Raw genomic sequence first — 19,437 nt, 5'->3', positions numbered from 1 at the left:
TGTATTTTTTACAGATCTTTTCTTGTAATTGATATCTAGTCTCATAGCGTTGTGGTCGGAAAGGATACTTGATACGATTTCAATTTTCTTAAATTTACCAAGGCTTGATTTGTGACACAAGATATGATGTATGTTCCATGAGCACTTGAGAAGAAAGTGTATTCTGTTGTTTTTGGATGGAATGTCCTATAAATATCAATTAAGTCCATCTTGTCTAATGTGTCATTTAAAGCTTGTGTTTCCTTATTTATTTTCATTTTGGATAATCTGTCCATTGTTGAAAGTGGGGTGTTAAAGTCCCCTACTATTATTTTGTTACTGCCAATTTCCCCTTTTATGGCTGTTAGCATTTGCCTTATGTATTGAGGTGCTCCTATGTTGGGTGCATAAATATTTACAATTGTTACATCTTCTTCTTGGATTGATCCCTTGATCATTATGTAGTGTCCTTCTTTGTCTTCTGTAATAGTCTTTAAAGTCTATTTTGCCTGATATGAGAATTGCTACTCTAGCTTTCCTTTGATTTCCATTTGCATGGAATATCTTTTTCCATCCCCTCACTTTCAGGATGTATGTGTCCCTAGGTCTGAAGTGGGTCTCTTGTAGACAGTATACATATGGGTCTTGTTTTTGTATCCTTTCATCCAGTCTATGTCTGTTGCTTGGAGCATTTAATCTATTTACATTTAAGGTAATTATCAATATATATGTTCCTATTACCATTTTCTTAATTGTTTTGGGTTTGTTTTTGTACGTCTTTTCCTTCTCTTGTACTTCCTACCTAGAGAAGTTCCTTTAGCATTTGTTGTAAAGCTGATTTGGTGGTGCTGAATTCTCTTAACTTTTGCTTATCTGTAAAGGTTTTCATTTCTCTGCTGAATCTGAATGAGATCCTTGCTGGGTAGAGTAATCTTGGTTGTAGGTTATTCCCCTTCATCACTTTAAACATGTCCTGCCACTCTCTTCTGGCTTGCATAGTTTCTGCTGAAAGATCATCTGTTAACCTTATGGGTTTTCCCTTGTATGTTATTTGTTTTTTTCCCTTGCTGCTTGTAATAGTTTTTCTTTCTATTTAATTTTTGATAAGTTGATTAATATGTGTCTCAGCATGTTTCTCTTTGGGTTTATCTTGTATGGTACTCTCTGTGCTTCCTGGTCTTGATTGACTATTTCTTTTCCCATATTAGTGAAGTTTTCGACTATAGTCTCTCTCTGTTTTCACCCATCATTTCCTCTTGGCCTAGCCAACTCTTACTTGTCATTCACACCCTGAATGAAATCCTGCTTCCTGCAAATTTCCTTTTCTGACTGCGACTTGGCCCCAACACGCAAAACTACCTTAGTGGCATTCCAGTGTGTTTCCACAGCTTCCTTCCCTTCCTGTCATAGGTCCTTTGTACACATATTAGCACAATATTAAAATTATGACTTACTTCCCTGTCATTTGATATCAGTAAGGTGATGCTAGCTGCTGAGACCAACCAGCCCACAGGTTTAACACAAAAAAGTTTATTTCTCACTCATAAAAGTTCTGTCAAAGGCAAAACAAAGTCTAGGACAAAATTAACAATGGCTGTTTATTCATAAACTTGACAAGAGAACCCATCTGCTGTTACTTTCATTTATTCAGAGGATCAAAGTTGTCAGAAGGAAAGTAAGTTTTAAAGAGTATAAAGAATACTGACAGAATTTCTGATTGGAAAGCATTCTATTAAAGTCATATCTTTGGAAGTGGGGGAGAATCTCTATACATTTGGCACCATTTGGTTGGTTGGCTGGAGGGTAAAGTGAGTAGTTCATGAGTATTTCGAAAGAGAAATCGTTGTTTAGTGTTAAACCTGGAGGGGTTTTGTGTCTAGCCATTTTTTGTAACAAGTGGAGGTTGATGGGGTGCTTTTTCTGTGGCGGTACTCTCATCATGGTCCTCAGTGGGGTGGCTGCCATGGCAGGAAGGTTCTCAGTCCAAGTATAGTTTTTCTCGTAGCTGGTGGCTTTCTTCCATGTGGTGACCTGGGGATCTAGCCTCCTTTCTTTTGTGGCCCTGCCTTGCCATCCTCAAGGATCAGTAAGCAGATGAGGAAAATGGAACTACACTTCTTACACATTCCAACCAGAAACTGATAATCATCACTTCTGTTCATGTTTCATAGGCAAAATCTAGTCCACCCAGGACTCTTTCATACTATGGAGGGAGAACACACATTTTGCATGAACAGCTCCTAGTTACCATCTTTACTACATAGCCCCACTAGATTCTGAGTTGTGAAAGGAGATACTATGTGTTTCCATTGCTTTGCAAAGTGGTAATGCCGCATACTGGCTTCTCCAAAGAAATAAAATTAATCGTTGAATGATTAAATATATGTAAATAAAATACTAAACATATTCAATATATGTTTGAATGGCTCTATCACCTGAAAACTCAGAATCACTAAGATTGCTTCTTTCTATTCCTGAAGATTTACTCAAGCAAATTATGGTTAAAATTTAAATAAAAATATATAACCTATGGATATAAGGCATCATTCTGAAAGCTAATATTGATATCCCTCGTCCTGCAAAAAAATGAATCTAAGAAGCACTGTAAATAGTAAACATCAAATAAACTAATAGCAATATTTTAAACAGTAAAAATCAACGTTATAAAATAAATTAGAGGAAGAAGTGCTTGCCAAAGGAATCTCCCTAATATTTTGAAAAGGGAATTCAGAAAGGTCATAAAATTCATCTTAATCAACAAAAAGTAGATTTTTATTTAGAATTTTAAGCTAATTTATGTGGTGGTAAGATCATTCTTAACAACCTTTTTGTTTGTCACTTGAAGATATTTCTAAAATAAAATTGTCAAAAATAAAGCATGAAATAAATACCAGCACAGCATCCAGTGAAAAATATAATAAATGACTTTCCAATTAGTTTTAGAGGTATTCAGGAATGAATTATCCTCTGCTTTCAGATTTTCATGAATAATTCAAATTCTTCTGTCAGTAGACCCAATTAGTAATTATCCAAACTATTTCTAAATTATCTGGTTTGAAGCTACCTGTGTTGCAACTCAATTTATTTCTAATATAATTATTAACCCCATCTGTGTTGCCCTCATCTCTTTTTCTGTTGCTAGTAATGGAACAGGCATCTCCAGATAGCAGAAAAGCCTACACATTCAGTTTATTAATATAGCATTACCAATTAGTCCCTCTAGTGCTAAGAAACTGACAGCATATAACACACAAGCAGATATTTTAAGGTCTGTAGAAATGTTTGTCCTATATTCTAATGATTTAACCATATAACCACAGGAAGAGAAAGCTGACCTTAAAAGGAAAGAATAAAATCTAGGGTAGACATGATGCAAGGATAGTGAGGCAAAGAACTTACTCAGGGATGGAGTGAGACATATTCAAGTGGTTGTAGAGGCCCTACACATGGGGAACTCTTCCCTGTGTGAACCATGAAAGTAATTGAACACACTCAGAAACAACACAATAAAGGAAAATTCGTTAAGCTCAAACTTAATGTTAGATCATAATGCTAGAGATGTTTTCTTTGCATTTTGAATTGCAGTACATCTCATGGTGTCTATATATTCTTCAACCACAGTATTTGAATTTACAAACATCACCCCTACACAGACACACAAACACACACACACACACACACACACACACACACACACACAAAGTTTACAAAATAAATTTTGACATCCTTATCCTCAACAAAACCTGAATCCTAAAAATTCCTAACAAGCCTTAGATGAAATAAGACATATCTGTGATGCAAAACATACTTAACTGATGCTTCCAAGTGTGTCATAAATTCTGGGAAGAAAATTTTAATTGATAATGCACATATTCCCTGATTTCATTCTGATTGTTCCTAGAGAGGGAATTTAGATACAATTGTACAATATTACCTTTCTCTTCTTCTTAAATTTTTTTTTTTTACTGGAAGCTTTTTGGGATTATAACACTCTATGCAATTCTTTCAAAATGTTCAGAAGCATTTAGTTTTAACCTGCAGGAGTACATCATAAAATTTTATTTTACAATTGCTATTTTTCCTCAATGATAGCTTTGTCTATTACTGTCATTAATAGCTTCCTCCATTTTCATACACATTCAAAAAAAATTTAAAACTCCATTTCATTTTTTATTATTTTTTAATCCAGATTTCACTGACAGCTGAGGAGAACAAAAGATGTGATAGGCTTATGGTCATTTCTTGAGTCTTCGCCTGCTCAACATTTTTACTTTACAGTGTTTTTCTCTCTATTTTGTTCCACCTCTTGGATGTATTTATAGAAACTTTTCTTATTTCCTTTGAGTTCTTTCATTTTGCTTTCTTGAGTCTCTTATTGTGTGCCTGCATTTCTTGACAGCTAGCTTCTACGTATTCCTTTCAATCTCCCCTCTTTTCCATTTCCTATACGATTCTATTTTGTATTTCATCACTTAGAGAAACCCACACTCACCCACAGATATTTTTAAATCTTCTCTGTATTTTTTTTTTTTTTTTTTTTTGCGGTACGTGGGCCTTTCACTGTTGTGGCCTCTCCCGTTGCGGAGCACAGGCTCCGGACGCGCAGGCTCAGCAGCCATGGCTCATGGGCCCAGCCGCTCCACAGCATGTGGGATCTTCCCAGACCGGGGCACGAACCCATGTCCCCTGCATCAGCAGGCAGACTCTCAACCACTGCACCACCAGGGAAGCCCTTCTCTGTATTTTTAACCTATCTTGGGATAGGTTTTGAGCTTTCCATACTGAGCTCACCTTAAAACTCATTTCTTCCCCCCTTTTCCCTGTCCCTAGTAGTCTGCCACTGACTTCATTTGATTTGATTATTTGCCTCAATATCCTAATAACAAACTCTTCAAGTCTAGCCACTCTTCACTATACTAGAGACATTGACTGGGTATTTAACAATTATAAGGGACTTGGTCTGAAAACAAAATGGGACATTTTACACACATCTCTACGGTGCTGAACAAATATGCAAATGGGTGGTCATTACCATTGCATACTATGTCCTTCTGAGTCACTGAGCTAGTACTGACCTCCCTGAGCTAGGACAGGAGAAAGTCCAGATGACCTCTCTGTGGACAACTATTGTTGATCAGCTGATGGATCTAATGAACAAAACTGTGACAGCTGACACTATTGCCAAGGTTAATTTCACGTTCGCTCTGTATCTAATTCCTCCTTGGACTCTGTAAATTTCTTAAAGTATTGTTGCCAACAAAGTATAGTTCTGAACCCTCAATTTGTATATTATATTTGTAAATATAGCCCCGGACCTCTAGAAGATGATGTCATAAGAACAGCTTAGCTTAAAAATCAAAGTTTCAAGTTAAAGACCTTCTAGTGAAACCTACAGACATATATTTTCAGACCCAGAACCCTGGAAAGTTTCATTAACCAAAATCTACTTCCAGACATCAGACCTGCTCCAGCCCAGATTTAATAATTTAAATTTCACTGTATGATGTCATTCCAGTAATTCATCATGTGCACTTAGATGAAAGAACTAAATCCTAGGAAATTAAACTAAAACTCTGCCTCTCAAAACCAAAAGAAATATAGAGAAGATATAAAAGACACTGAAGGGGCTTTCCTGGTGGCGCAGTGGTACACTGAAGCTACAGATTGCCTGTGAATCATCAGGGTGGCACACTTATGCGCAAGGACAAGTATTATTCAAATTACCTCATTTCACCTGACTAGCACTAGTTGAAAAAGAAACAGATATTAAATATTAATTTCAGTCTGGCTGTTTAGATACCTTACATCTATTTGAATCTTTCATTTAACAATATCAACATTCCTAAGTCTGATCATTTTAAAGACAGGTTAATATTCATTAGTTACTGATGGTTTCTCCCAATTATTCTGAATGGTTGTTTTCAAATTAAGAAAATTATTACATTCTAAAAATTGGAGAACCTATAAAGTAAAAATGAAAATGAACTTCTACCCTTCTCTCAAGATACTTTCATATTAATCAGAATTTGGGTAAAAATACCCGTTTTTTACAAGTCTTCACATGCTTGCAAATTATATATATATATATATATTCACTATTTATTTACAGATGTTTATGGAGAATATGAATATATATATACATAATATACATAATATATATCATATAGACTCTTTATATTCCTATATACAGAGGGCCACAAGCATCTGGATAGCTAAAAAGAAAATGATCAAGTATAAAATCAAGCAGTCTCTCACAGAAATTAGAAGAAGAAAAATCCAACTTTCCAAACCTGGAACCAAGACTGTCTGCTAAAGGATCACCGTCTACCCTATGCCCTCAAGTAGAAAGCAGGGTGTTCTCCAAACACATCTGTAAATAAATGACATATTAACTTCGTCATGAATAAAAGAAAAAGGACAACTTTTTGTACCATGAAGAAAGGGTAAAAGCAAAATACCATCAACATTAAGTGGAGTTTTTTTTATAGATTTTACATTTTAAATACATATGTCATGACATTTTAATGTAGCAGTTCTGAAATGGAGAAATAGCACATTGATTTTGTGCCCCAGAGAAAAATAAACAATAGCACTTTCAAAAAAGGCTTTGGCCTGAGATTCCCTTGAACCATATAAAGGACATTTATCCCCAAACTGAATGACACTGATAATGACTGCAGTTCTTTCACTACTCCTTCCATCTAAATATTGTGGTTTGATACTATCAGTGAAGTCACTGTGATGCCCAGGCTGTAACATAATGTGCTGATGAAAAACTGCTATGAATTCAGATTGACATAAAGAGTACAACCAAATTCAGAATAAACTATATCAATATAGGTCAATAAAGAACGACTGACGGATATCCTTCATGTATTTAGCTATAAAAACAACTACAAAATCAGAGAAAATTTTACTGAGGCATTAAAAAAAAATGTATATCCAAGTAGCAGACGTGTTAAATATCTTTCCTACCTGAATTTCATTTCCTTTCTATTTTTAGTTTGTTAAAGACACACTCTTGTGATTATTCTTAGTACTCCTAAGGTGAAATGGAAGAAAATACTTTTGTGAGGATCAAACTAGATGTTAAAGAGGTTTTAAAAATGTATAGTCTACTTTTGATGCAGGTAAAACCTATTAATGGTGATATAAGTTACATCTGGCCACAGAGGAATCATTGAATTTATCCTAGCTTTAAATACTGTCATCTGGAGATCCTTGTTGACACGTGTTATCTGAGGTCTACTGGGCATAAAGAAAGTAAAATAATATTTGTATACTTTTTTATAATATGAAAAACACCACTAACTCCACTAAAAGATATACACTGGATTCTCATTAAAATACCCTAATTAGGATGTATGATGAAAGCCTAATCTTTAGATGATAATACTTACTATAAATTTTCTTCAACCTGACTTACATTGCAGGAAGCCAAATTTGCAGAATGGAGTGTAATATTAGGCAATAGCATGTACAAACAAGTTGGTTTACCTAGAAAAATTATAAACTCAAATGCCATTTGACAATGGGAAACTCCTGTTTACCATTTTAAAAAAATTACAAATAAATGAAGTCTTCTTCACTCACTTTGTCTTTTCTCTCCGATCACAGTAGAAGCCCCAGTGAAGAGCCTTAAAGAAGCAGCCCGGGATCATGCATTCTCTTTGCCTCTTGGAAAACAGGGAAGCCTCCATGGCAAGTTCCCACCTCACATAGGCAGAGAAGGGCTTCAAATAAAGGGAAAAGAACTTCTTTCAAAGATATAAAGAAGGTGTCTCATTCCTCCACAACCAATAGTACTTGTGTACAATGCTTTAAAAGATGGAAGCAAAGTTTGATGGGCCTGCCTGCAATTACCAATGCCATCATGTGCTCTGGACTCTACCCATTTTTACTGAGTGTATAATCTACATAGTCATTTCTAACTGAGTACTACACCATAATCTGATTTCACCAAGGCCTCCAAAAGCACTGTGTATTTTAATTTCCATTTTCATAAGACTATTTGGGCAAGCTCAAGTGGTAATGCAAAATTCCTTATTATAGGATGCTTCAGAGTTTCAGATTTAAGACAATGACAACTTAATTCAGTTGGCATTAGAGCTATCCGAAATTTTTTTTAATCCATAGACTTTTTTGCAAACAAACTAGTTGGCTCAAATTTGTTAGTCTCACACTCCTACTGAGGCTCATTTTATATTTCACATGCAAGAATCTGAACATCTCAGAAATGTCAGTACAAATCACACATTCAGCCTAGTCATATTCATTTTCAGTACAGTCAAGTCTTCTCCCAAAGACCAAGTAATTCGATATAAATACTCTACCTTTCAAATTGGGGACAAACTAAACCTTGGCATTTTCAGTAAAATATTTGTTTACATTAATAAAATAGATTGATACTGTTTTTTTGTTCTTTCATGATTCAGAACAAGCCCCAAATTAATTATATTTGTCAACACTTTGTCATTAGCACATGTTCTATTGGAACTGAATTTGTGTAGGTTTCCAGATAAAATTATAGATTAAGTGCTCCTGTAAGCCCATTAAAATGACAGGGGAAAAAAGGAAGAAGAAGAAGAAAGGAATAACTCCAGAAGGACTAAGGAACACAGGTATACATACAATACGCAAAAAATGTCAACAAGTTTTGGAAAGATGAAAACCAGGTCGATGAGAGGTTAGTAATTATTCAAACAGGAAAAATTTAAAACCTGAGAGAAAATGCAAGGAGAATGTCCACAGGAAGCAGCCAATTTATACATTAGAAACCCAGAAAGACTTAGGAATTGGAAACACCAGATATTTCAAAATGTGGGGATCACTGTAAGACTAAAAATAAAAGAAGTATTTGAAAATCAGTTAAAAGGAGCAGTTAGACCTCCCAATTTCCTTCCTAACCCTAACCATTCACAAGACTACTCCTCTCAACTTTGGTATAGTATTTGAAAAACTTAGGCTCTGGACACAAGGATGAATACTTCAGTAACAGCTGAGACTATGACACAATTTAATGATGAAGAACAGAAGACTCCTTACAAATACAAAGTTATGATTTCTCCTACACAGTCCAGGACTCTGGCAGCCAGATTATACTCCCCAGGGCTACAACTAAAGGATGCTTCTTGGACAAACAATTCAGCCTAAAAGAAAATACATACTGATAATGAAATTTAGACATCCCCAACAAATTGATGATTCTGCCACATCACGCCACAGTGAAGTCCAACAGCCAACAAATTCTTCCCAAACACCAGAGTCTCCAGTTTTTAGTGCTTCAATCCTAAATATGAACAGATTGTCAAAGATCAAACAATTGAGGAAAGACTTCAACATAAATGTTAGAAAATTAAAAAACAAAACAGGGAAGAAAACTAATGCAGAGAAATAGGTATAATGCAAGAAATAGGAGTCAACTTCAAAATGTGTATATGTAATTAATATCCTTGAAGGTATTGCTCTGTGAAAACAGAAAAGAATGCTATTTTTTAAAAAGGAAAAATAGAGATAAAAGAGAGACCTTTTGGATATAGAAATACAACAGTTAAACCTTCAGTTGAAATTTTGGAAGATGAAGTTGAAGACATCTCTCAAAAACTAATATGAAAGAAAAAATTAAAGAAAAACAACTAGACAATTTATCTGGGAAGTTCAACTGCTGACCAACAAAAGTTCTAGGGAAAAAAAGGTAAAAATAAAGTGGAGGAGAAACTTGTTTACTTTTCTCTAAACTGAAAGACGTGTATTATTTATCACCATAACTAATGAAAAATGACTCGCACCAAAGCACATCAACATTAGGTTTCTGAGCTCTAGAGATAAAGATATCCTAAAATCTTCCAGGAATAATGATGATGAAACGAGGAGAAAAACAAAGAGGTGGAGCACAAAGGAGAAAGAGATAAAGTTACAAGCAAAGATACATACAGGAATAAAGTTGGTGTTGGTTTTCTCAAAAGTTTTCTATTTTAAAATTTCCTCCAAATAATTAGTCAAGTTATAAGGTAGAATAAAGACATTTTAAAATAAAGCCCCCCAAATTTGACCTCTCTTGTACTCTACTTAAAACAGCTACTCCAAAAATGGTGGTTGGAGACATATGAAAAAGGACATGGGAAGCAGAAAATAATGGTGCTATCTTATGAAGAGCAAAGGGAATTCCCAGGACGATGGGAGGGAGGAAATGCCATGTTGATGACTGTATAAGAGACCGAGACAGCAAGCAGTCTCCTTTGGACCAGGAACATGAAGGGCACCAGAAAAATGTCTCCAAATGAAAGAAAAAAAGTTACTGGTAGATTACCTAACATGTTTGGTCTCAGTGAGAAGCATTCTTTTTTAAAATTAACTTTACATGTAGGAATAATTTTAGATTTACAGAAAAGTTTGCCAAGATAGTCCATAGATTTCCTGTATATTCCTCACTTAGTTTCCCCATGGTTAACACCTTGAATTACCATGGTATATTTGCCAAAACTAAGAAACTGACATTAGTTCTTTACAAAAAAATAAAGTCCAGACTTTCATCAGATTCCACCAGTTTTTCCATTAATGTCTTCTGTTTCTTCCCCAATCCAATCCAAGCTACCACACTGCATGGCAATGTTATGCTTCCCCAGTCTCCTCTTGTCTCTGACAGTTTCTCAGACTTTCCTTGTTTTTTGTGTAACAGTTTTGAGGAGTGTTAGCCTGGTTTCTGGGCTTCTCAGGTGTTCTTCTCATGACTAGACCAGGGTTAAATTTCATCTCCTGAAGGGGGTAATATCAACATATATTATTTGAATATTTCTATAAAGAAGATGTGTCTCTTCTCCCCCATTTATTTACTTATTTAATAATTTATATCAGTGTATAGATTCACTTATATTTATTTTTTCTTTACGTTATAATCCAATACTACTCAAAGTGCTCCAGCTTTAGCCATTAGATTATCTTTTGGGTAATCTCCCATGTCTCTGTGACATGACTCCATGTCAGCACTCCACTTTCAGAGTACTTCACTACTTTCTGGTCCTACAAGATGCTCCTGGCTAAACTCACATTTGCCCTGCCCCAGCCTGAGAGTCCGTCATTTCTCCAAGGAACACTGATTCCTTTTATTGGAAAATGATATTAGAAAACAGGATCTGGGTGTGCCGAGTGTGCTCACTGCTAGCAAACACATCATTGCTTCGAGGCAAGTGAGAGACATTTTATAGCTTGTCAGAGTGTGGGTGGAGTGTAAGTAATGGGTACACAGAGAAAAAAACAAACCAAAAGAGGCAATTTATAATTCTAGTTTAAAAAAAGTTTCAAGAGAAAGCAAATGTAATTATAATGCGGTACTTTGGTATTTTTGCTCAGTTATAACAATATTTACATATCCATAATGATGTAAATACTTAACATTGTTTCATTAAACCAAAAAATATGACATAATCTCATGGTAAGAATGGGCATTACAGAAGTGCTTGTGAGTTTAACTGAAAGTGGATGGCCTCTGAATACAAATATTCATCTACCACAGCAGAAAAACCAATAGATAATATCAAAAATTAAATTAAGAAACAGAAGTATATGTAGTTTATTTAGAAATGTGCATGTAAATGCTAGAAGATTCAGCTAAAGTGTTGGACCTTCATACCTCTGGGGAGTGGTGTCTTGCGGGTGGAGCATGTGACCACTTTTAATTTTTATGCTATTATATTTTAAACTAAGTACATATAGTCCATGACAGAAAGAAAAATAAGACTTTAAAAATCAGTTATCCAGGCTACCTTTGCGTAGATTATGAATGCCCTTCTTGCTTCTTTACTGTAGTTTCCAAACTTTCCAAAATACGTATGAAATTTCATCAGTGACTGAAAAAAGGTCTCACAATTAAAAAAGGAAACAAGCATACCTACATAACAGCAGATAATATTTTGTAAAAAGTAATCGAGTTAGGTCAAACTGAAATTTTTAAAAATATGATTAGCAATACTAGAAATAGAAGTTTGTCTTGGGAAAAAAAGTCCTTTGTTACGGAATATCAATGTAAGAAGGAGGCAAGGGAAGACAGAAAATCATGTTCTAGGTGTGAATTTAGAAGAGACGCCTTTATACCACACAAAGAGATACAGTTAATAAAAGGAAAAACAAAAGATTTAAAATATTCACATGTCTATATTTATGTGTGTAAACTAATTTGGCTACTTCTGCTTGTTTTAATAGGAAAATACCTAGAGATGCCAGATCTTCTGCAAATTCTGAAGACTGTTATCTTCTTCTATCTCATTTCAGAAATTGGGGAAATTCGCAACTAGGAAGAAACTGAATAGTTCGTGAAGCTCACATTGTACTCATTCTCAAATGCCTTGTGCTCCCATGCAGTGCTAATCCTACATACTAGAAAGGACTTTTGAAGATATACAAAGCAAAGTGAGGAAGAGGTTAGAGTAACATCATAGTCTTATCTAACTAAATACTCAGACAGAACCACATTACCTAGAGATGGTAATAGCATATGCCTTAGTTCTCTAAAAACCTGATTTCCTCAGAAGTAAACTGTGCATAACAATGGCCCCTACCTCATAAAAATGCAGTGAAGATTAAGCAAGGTATTATGTCCAAAATACTTAAAATCCTGCTTAGAAAATAATGAGACCCACAAATTGTAGCTACTATTTGTATTTATGTACATACTGGTATCATTTAAACCATTATTATCACTGCTCTTTAAACCAAGGGAATTCACTTAAATGTTACATGCAGAGAAGTAAAACCACCGTGGGTACCTGGGCTATGCATTATTTAAGCCACAGAAAAAGTAAGAGCCAGGTAGGCCCAGTGCCTGCAATTATTTCATGCATCCCCCATGCCCCTGCCAATCTATATTTCAGATCACCTGTCCAAATGCAGCAGATTCAGAAACATGAATATGTATCATGATGAAACTTAAACGAAGCTTCTTAAATACCGATGACATCAGAAGTTAATAGAGAACTAGACTCCTTAAAAGATTTTTTTTTTTAACATTAAGATCAATTTATTATAATGTAGTTTAACCAAGTCCAAAGACTTTCTCTTTCCTGTGGCCTAGGAATGCTCTGGTTTGTCTGAAGCCTGATTATTTATCATTTAACATTAACCATGGGGAGGTGTCTCCTTGGAAACACTCTTCAGGAAATGATTATTTTTTGGAACTTGACTTAGGACCTTCTATGTATAGAAAACAGATAACTGCGCAATCTGTAATTTCCTTTTAGAGAGTTGAAGTTAGTTAAGTTCATCAGCTAAATCATAAGCATTAACATCAATATCTCCAACTGGTTAGATACCAAATTTGTGTTCTAGGACATTATGATAAAACAAATGTCCAACTGTTGTTAAGTATTAAAAATTTTGTCTCATGAAACAGATGTGTGTATTGTATTTTTGACACAGAAGTAGTATGGATTGTGGGTAAAACTTATTTTTGAGTTGGGATCTTGAGAAGTTGTGCAACCCCGTGAGCCTTAGTTGTATGTTGTATACATATATTTAGATAATACTTTTTAAAGCATTTAATATAGGACCTACTCAATAGGTTATTTATTTTATTTATTTTTTGGCTGCATTGGGTCTTAGTTGCGGCACACAGGATCTTTGTTGAGGCATGCGGGGTTCTTTGTGGTGCGTGGGTTTCTCTCTAGTTGTGGCATGAGGGTTTTCTCTTCTCTAGTTGTGGTGTGCAGGTTCCAGAGCGTGTGGGCTCTGTAGTTTGCGGCATGCGGGCTCTAGTTGAGGCGCACGAGCTCAGTAGTTGTGGTGCGTGGGCTTGGTTGGAATGTTGGAATTTAGTATGGCTTTATTTTATACTATACTCAAATACATGTTTCAAAAAGCATATTATCTTTTTATGAGAATCTATACCAGTGTTTCTTAACAAATCAATCTTCGGCTTGGTTGCCCTGTGGCATGTGGGATCTCAGTTCCCTGACCAGGGATTGAACCCCAGTCCCCTGCATTGTAAGGCGGATTCTTTACTACTGAACCACCAGGGAAGTCCCCTAGATAATTAATAGACTATTAATTGTATAATCATCATCATTTTAAAGGTAAAGCATCAAGGCTATTTTCTCCAAAGTCACATAGTTAATAAGAAAACAAATCAATAAAATTTTATTTTATTTTTTACATGTGCTTTTCCAAGCCCCAAAATATTGTTTTTCCTATTGGCAACAATTTAAGTGGCAGAATTGAAGTTTGATCCCAGCAATTCCAACTCATTCTGCAAAACCTTAGTTTTATCTCTCACAATAAATTGCTGAAGGATTATTTGCTAAGACATAAACTTCTCCCTCCCGCCTTTCCCACCTGCCTTCCTGCCTTCCTTCCCTTTGTCTTGCTTGTCAATGAACAGTGCTTACAGCTAGGGGAATGAAAAGAAAATGTTTATTGAGTTCCAAAAATGGTGCAAATGGTTCAAACATCCAGCACATGCTCACACTGAAAGATTCCCTTTTTTGCAGTCACTAACGGGAAAACTACAATAAGAACCTATGACTTGCCCTAGGGCAACAATATTTTACAGTCTGTCAATTGATGGAAGCCCCAAAGTTGCCTCAAATTTGAACAGTGAAAAGAAAAAGAGAGGATTTTATGATGGATCAAGGGAAAAGGGATCATATAGTGGCCTGAAGCTAGGCCAAGGGCACGTCCTTCAACAGAGAAAGAAATTATTCTAACAATCTCAAAAATGTTGGAATTTAGTATGGCTTTATTTTACACTATAGTCAAATACATGTTTCAAAAAGCATATTATCTTTTTATGAGAATCCACACCAGTGTTTCGTAACAAATCAATCTTCGGTATAAAGTAAATCCAGCTAGCTTATTAAATTATAGTCCATAAAATATTTATAGGCTTTCAGAACCAGAAGATACTCAGACTTTCCTAACTTGCTTGGTCAGAGAATTATTTCTGGGGTGCATTTCTCCCAAAGAAGAAATTCCATAACTAACCAACTAAGTTTGGAAATCATTTGGTTAAATAAAGCTCGGCAACATTTTTCCTTTCTTCTTTCCTTCTCTTTATTTTTTTAAACTCCAGTATTTCTTGGAGACTTTAACATGCTAGAGTGTGTTGTGAATTTCAAAGGGGAAAATACTGAATGCTTTATTTTCCAAGCTTTTGTGACCAGAGATATTTTTTCTTATAGTACACCTATCAAGTGGTTTTGCTAAAGAACGTTTAGAAAAAAGTGCTAATGTAATCTAGAAGATCATACATAGGACAAAACTGAAGACAAAAAGTGAATTGCTTTTCTCAAGAACAACCAGCTAATTAGTCATACGTTAGAGGTGGACCTTGATCTCCTGATTCTTAGTCCAGGATACTTTCTACTCCACCATTCTAAATGTTAAAGACCTCTCCTGAGACAGAAATGTAGTTTGCAGCTAGAGAAATTATGTGTTTTTATATTATGCTAAATCGAGTTATGTGTCAAAAATCGAGTACTTGATGATAGGAATGGAAATGTCCTGGATGAAAAGTTGGGATTCTTAATAACAGTCGTGATCATTGTTAATGTGACTGCCTTCATCTCACTCTCAGGAAATGGAGACGATCGTTCATCAGCCATATCATAAGAGTATTAAGAAGATAAAACAGTAGGCCTAAAAATGGAGCCAAAAATAATACACAAAGAAAGTGCATTGTTATTGGTAATAAACATCATTCCTGTTTTCTTAGTTTTCAGAATTTACTTTGGGCAACTACTCTAATGTATTTCCTCTTCTAATATGTTGTCTCAGGATGTCCAGTGAAGTGCCTTTACCAGTCCTCAAAAAAAAATTATCAATCATCTGATACTATTTAACCCCAACACAAGAAAAAAATATCTTGAAAATATGTAAGATATATAATGGGTCAAGGAATTCGAAAATCATCGCTTTCAAACACTGCAATATTCTAGTAGAATGTATAAGTATGAGACAGTAGGGGGGAAGGGTAAGCTGAGACGAAGTGAGAGAGTGGCATTGACATATACACACTACCAAACGTAAAATAGCTAGTGAGAAGCAGCCAGCAGCCGCATAGCACAGGGAGATCAGCTTGGTGCTCTGTGACCACCTAGAGGGGTGGGAGAGGGACGGTGGGAGGGAGACGCAAGAGGGAGGGGATATGGGGATATATGCATACGCATACCTGATTCACTTTGTTATACAGCAGCAACTAACACAACATTGTAAAGCAATTGTACTCCATTAAAGCTGTTAAAAAATAACCAGAATTTACTGGTGAAATTCCCTCATAGAATAACAAGAGTTTCGGTCTAAGCCCAGGTTTGATACATTTAGTGTACAAATGTAAAAGAAAGGTGACATTTTAGAAATAAGCAACTGGAAAAATATCCAGAGGATTCATTCTGTTATTTCATAGAAGGACAATCTTTCCATCTATTCATTCATTCAGTCAACAAATACCTATTGGCTATTCAGACTGTGCCAGGAATTCTTTTACCTCTATGGGGGGTGGGGTAGATTGGTAAAGAAAAAGAAAGACTATTGTTCTCATTAAGTTTGCATTCATATAAGTAAAATGAACAGTAATGCAAGAAAAAAAAACAGATCATTTAACAAAGCACTTTAAACATAATAAAAACAGGCTAATGAGATGGAGAAGGCAGAGAAGGGAGAGGCAATACTTGGATGGGGAGAAAAAAACTTGAACAGGATAAAGAAGGCCTGTCTGAGGAAGTGACCTGTGAGCTGACACCCAAGTGAGGAGAACACACTTAATGGCCATTTGAAAATCTGGGGGAAAGGGCTACTTTTGAGTGGGAGTCATTCTGTCCCATGGAAGCGGTAAGACCATAGGGCAAGATAAAATTAAAATTCCATAGGGCAAGATAAAGAAGGATCATGCCAAAAACAAAAATGAGGAAGAAATGGAGAAGTATGACAACCAAAGAGATTGTAATACTAACAAATGCAGCTAGAGTAGCGAGTATAGGCAGAAAGACAGCGCTGGTGAAAATCTGTCCTTCCACAGACATAGGGGCCTCTCCAAAAATAAGAAAGCAGCCCTGAGATCTTTCTTCAAGGTGCATTTGACAGAAGATAACTCACAGATTAGAAAGGAGGTACAAAGAGCAGCACACACACACAAATGGAATACCGGTTAAGTTAGTTAGCTCAGCCCAGCAGTACATGTTACAGGAAAACAAAGCCCAGGAAAAATGAATACAACCTTCCAAATGTGAAAAACAGCAGCTATAAACAGATAAAAATGGTAAAGATGGAAATGGATAAATGAGAGAAGATATTAAAGCAGTATAGGGAAATTTTCTAAATTAATGGAAATGTTTTCTAAATTAGATTTAGGAATGTGATGAAAGAGCCTGAGGCATCTCAAGGATTAGAATGCTTCTAGAGAGGTTGGATCCAAGTATCACCACAGAGAAAAAAATTGAGAATCCAAAGAGATAATAATCTAAAAAACAGGATCCAGCCTAAGACCGAAATTTTGCCTCTTAACTCTAAGTGGCTAAAAAGTTAAACTTACTCCTTATTTAGGAAAGTGTACTAAATGAGACTCGCATTCAATATACACATTATATTACATATCTTTTTATTCATGTTTGCCCCACCCCTGCCCTCCAGCTCATGTTTAGCACAGTAACCCCTGTTTGACATAAGGCAGATGCCAAATAAATATTGGCCTATTTTTAGTGTAAAGTGCAATGACTTTGGAAATGGATCTGGTACCTTAATTTCTTGGGCCTATAATAAAGTGGTACTGGCCTCTCTCAGAAAAGAAATTTGAAATACAATATATTTTTCCCTTTCTAGTCACTCACTCCCTTAAGTCTTCCCCAAGTATATATCTAAATCCAGATAGTATTTTAATTCACCATCAAGGGTATGTTGTTATCAATATATCCAAGTTTGAGGACACCATTCAGGTCAAATTTACTAGGAGGTAGTAATTTATAACAGGGTATATTAGTCTGCTCAATCTGCTACAACAAAGTACCATAGACTGAGTGGCTTAAACAATAGAGATTTATTTTCTTTTAGTCCTGGAGGCTAGAAGTCCAAAACCAAGGCATTGTTAGAGTTGCTTTCTGGTGAGACCTCTCCTGCTGGATTATAGATGGCTTCCTTCTTGCTGTGTCCTCACATGGTCTCTTCTGTATCTGTGTGTGTCTGTGTGTGTGTGTGTGTGTGTGCGTGTGTGCAAAGATAAAAATATCTTTCTTATAGGGATGCCCGGATTAGGGCCCCAACCTTATGACCTCATTTGACTTACCTCTCTAAAGGTCCTTTCTCTAAATACAGTTACATTGGAGGTTACCATTTCAACATAAGAATTTTAGGGGGACACAGTTCACTCCACAGCACAGGGTTTTTTTTAAAAAAAAAAAAAAAAAAAGAATGTACCAGACAAATAGTTTCTGTATGTCTTATATCTTCTTTTGCTTTTTTGTGTGTGTTTTTTTTTTTTTTTTTTTGCGGTATGCGGGCCTCTCACTGTTGTGGCCTCTCCCGTTGTGGAGCACAGGCTCCGGACGCGCAGGCCCAGCGGCCATGGTTCATGGGCCGAGCCGCTCTGCGGCATGTGGGATCCTCCCAGACCAGGGCACGAACCTGTGTCCCCTGCATCGGCAAGCGAACTCCCAACCACTGCGCCACCAGGGAAGCCCTCTTCTTCTGCTTTTAATAGCATATGTTAGCTACTGCCACAAGATTGCTGTGTTGCAAACCTCCTCTAAATATAGTGACTTAAAACAATAATCCTTGTTATTGATCTATGAGTAGACTGATGCTGACGCAGGGCTCAGAGCCCTGCTGATTTCACCTGGTTATATTCCACACCTTGGGGGATCCTGGATGGAGCTCTAGCTTGGGCTGCGACAGATCAGCTCTGCTCCATGTAACCCTCCCCCTGGGACCAGCAGGTGGTCCCTGTCTTGTTCATCTCATAGCAAAGGCAAAAGCTCAAGAGAATATGTCTAATCACACTCAGGGGCCTTGCTTATGTCAAATATGCCAACACCCTATTGACCAAAGAAGTTATCTGACTACACCCAAGGTAGAGGAGTTACACTATCCCCAGGGAAGTGGGGAAAGAGAGTGAATAATTTTTAAAATGTATGTAATTGAGTATTACATATGCAACTTTTAACCACATTCAAATGTTGAGACACAAGACTTGTATAAAGTTTGGAGTAGAAATAGACTGAACAGAACATTAGGTGTACCAGTAATTTGTTTCTAGAGCTTAGAAATGAAGTCTCAATAAATTATAGCTTAGTTAATTAAAATTCTACATTGAGATGTGGGGTCCTCAGCAAGTGATAACTTGTCTTGTCTAATTAATTATGCAGGCATACCCTTCAAACCACCCCCCCAATCCATACTAACCTTTTTTTTTTTTTTTTTTTTTTTTTTTTGGTGGTATGCGGGCCTTCCTCTGTTGTGGCCTCTCCCGTTGCGGGGCACAGG

This window comes from Physeter macrocephalus, chromosome 7 (genome assembly GCF_002837175.3).
Source record: "Physeter macrocephalus isolate SW-GA chromosome 7, ASM283717v5, whole genome shotgun sequence".
In the NCBI taxonomy this organism is placed as follows: Eukaryota; Metazoa; Chordata; class Mammalia; order Artiodactyla; family Physeteridae; genus Physeter; species Physeter macrocephalus.
This window is presented reverse-complemented; position numbering follows the sequence as displayed.